Source organism: Notothenia rossii, assembly GCF_949606895.1.
Source record: "Notothenia rossii genome assembly, chromosome: 2".
NCBI classification, from domain to species: Eukaryota; Metazoa; Chordata; class Actinopteri; order Perciformes; family Nototheniidae; genus Notothenia; species Notothenia rossii.
The window spans coordinates 47,411,095-47,414,315 of record NC_136904.1 but is presented as its reverse complement, the minus strand read 5'-3'; positions in this window follow the sequence as shown (position 1 = coordinate 47,414,315).

The following is a 3,221-nucleotide window of genomic DNA, read 5'->3' as shown; positions in this document are numbered from 1 at the left end:
ATTTTAACTGATATTATACACATTAATTATACTCTTATGTATGTAGATAGTATAAGAAATGTGCAGAATTTGACAGTTTAATGGTGGATGTATACACACATATCGATAATGTCTTGCAATGCACTGTTGAGGAACCTGTGACCCAAGTGTTTCATTCATTGCATAACTACACTGTAGTTTTGTATATGATATGTCAATAAACCTTTGAAAATCTTGAAATCTTGAAAGGGAAAATAGCAATTATATACAGTTTTTACTTAACTATTAGTAGAGAATAACGATTAATGAATATACTTTATAGAGATCTGCAGATAAATGTTTAGTCTTCTCAAGCACTAACTAATATCTATATATTGTATATATGGATACATGCGATTTTCACCCATTTAGTAATTACATGTTTTGTACACACCAATTTGTTTCCTTTCGCCTAAACCTCCAGGGCTGTACACAGTTTAATACTGTCAACTTCTAATTTTGGGAACAATGAAAACGTCTTTTAAAACTACAATTCCCAGTAGAAACGTGCCATGGAGAACATGTTGCGAAACACAATAGCCAGCATGTGTAGTTCTGGGGGGGTGTTCGAGTCCAGTTTTGAATAGCCTGCCGTGGTTTCTTTCCATTTCAAAGAGCTGGACGCTCGGCGTAACCTTGGCGCACTGCCACTCCAACATCATATCCCAGCAGGCGCGCCGAATTCATTTTAGAATTGGGGGGGCCAAAAAAAGTGCGTGTGTATGGCCCAATCCCAAACTACGCCCTAGACACTCCCCCTCCGTGACGGAGTGAACTCCGTGGAGTGACACATGAGGCTCCCTCCTGTCAGATGGAGGGAGTAAATACAGCGGCAAGCTTTGGGACAAACTCCCCTCTCTCCGGCAGAAACAGGAAATGCCGTAACGGCTACAACGGTTTCAAATCAGCATCTCTTTGACAAAAAATGTAAATGAATAACTCAAATAAAACTCCAAACATCTTTAATTGTGTTACTTTTTTGTAAAGCTCTTAGTTTTAAACCTGATGTTTATAAGCTTCTTAGTGTTTGCAACAGTCTGTAAATATACACAATTTTATAATAAAATGCACACATTCACCTTTTTCTAGACTAAACACAGGTATGATCCGAAGTAAAAAAAAGATGAGGTTATCATGAGGTTGTTAACATCGCAATTTATCACTATCGTTTAGTGGTTTTGCAAAGAATTAACCACTCTGTTTTTGTACCATTCTGCGTTGAAGTACCTTCTCTTTGCCCAAATAATCTACTAGCGGTCTCCTTTTTTCTGATAGTTAGCTGTACAGCTTTAACCGCCTCAATGTCCCGACAGCAAACCTCCATGCAGTTGGAACCAGCCTGTTTCGGTTCAACAACGGCGGCGGTGGGGTCGGCGGCGGTTTTGACAGTTTCTGCGGCCGCAGACTAGAGCTGCTGCTTTTGGGTTCATCTGGCTTCGCTGTTTGAAGAAGGTCCAGCCTCCGGAGATGTGGTAGTCAGGGATCTGACCTTCCAGTTGTTAAATTTAAGTTTAGATTGACCGTATTTAGTTTTCTTCTGCGCTGGTTCTTCTGACATGTTTGCAAGTGTATATATTCTTTATATCTCTAGGTTAACGGCTGACACACACAGCAGAACAACGTAACAAATAAAGTAAACAACGTAACAAATAAACAAATCTAAGCTTTTTTATTGGTTGTAATTAACATGGATACATTTGAATGGTGTGACAATGTCCTATTTGATTGGGTTAAAATGTACATATTCTTCCTGTTATGTCTGCCTGCTTTATTTTACCTAATGCAAAGTGACCTGCTCCATCGAAATCGTTCGCATTGACCCGAAGACACATTTTGATGTGTTTGACTGTTACAGAGTCATCGTTTTGAGAAAAAGGCCTTTAAAGTGTTTCCCTTCTCTGGAATCCATCGATCTGATTGATTATTAGCGGAGCAAATGATCAAAAATACTACGGAGGGAAGATATTTTCGTTTGGATTACTGCACTCACGGGAAACACCGGCTGTTGTTATGCCTGTTGTGACGTTAAATTACTCAGTTCTCCGCTTGTAATTATGCCATTACAAACTTCAAACCTGTATTTATCATCTGCATTTGCCGAAACAAGTTTAATATTCTGAAAGCCAAGACTTTGTTTATTTGAAATCAGATGAAAACGAACTGTAACGGACCCTGCCGTGTTATCTATGATTACTATGCCTTACATTCATAATTTCAGCGGGAGGGAGGGGGAGCGGCGCTGCGGAAGAGCAGAGTGGCCAGTGAGAGGCGAGCTGTGGTCTTCCCTTTACAAGCTTAAAAAATGCGTGTAGCTAATGAGATTGAATATATATAACAATACAAAATAACAAAATATACACAGCTAGATCAGATCGCGTTTTAGATGCGACTTTAGAGTAGAGGGGAATTATTGAAACGGGATTTGTACAGTGTTCCGCGCCGCGTGTATATACGTGTGTGTTTGTGTATTTTTGCGTTTGTGTGTATTGTGTTTGTTTCCCGGGAAAAAGACTCACGAGAAACACCGGCTGTTGTTATGCCTGCAGTGACGTTAAATTACTCCGTTCTCCGCTTGTAATTATGCCGTTACAAGCTTCAAAGTTGTAGGCCTATTTATCATCTGAATTTGCCAAAACAAGTTTAATGTACTGAAAGCCAAGACTTTGCTTATTTGAAATCAGATAAAAACAAACTGTAACGGACCCTGCCGTGTTATCTATGATTACTATACACCTTACATTCATAATTTCAGCGGGAGGGAGGGGGAGCGGCGCTGAGGAACAGCAGAGTGGCGAGTGAGAGCTGTCATCTTCCCTTTACAAGCTTCAAACATGCCTGAAGCTAGTGAGAATGAATATAACAATCAAAAATAACAAAATGTACACAGCTAGATCAGATCGCGTTTTAGATGCGACTTTAGAGTAGAGGGGAATTATTGAAACGGGATTTGTACAGTTTTCCGCGGCATCTGCTGCTGCGAAAATGTGGGGCAGGGCTGAAAAGTGGGGGGGCCAATGGCCCCCTGGCCCCCCTGCTTCCGGCGCCCTTGTATCCCCGAGCTTGAAGATTAATCACGGGGTTTGTCGCAAAGCGGACAGGCGTCGTCACAACAGCAGCTGGGGATTGTGGGTAGTGTAGTCTCTTTGGCGCTCCACATTTCAGAGAAAACAAGTTGTTTCTCAGAGTTGAAGGGGGAAAACACA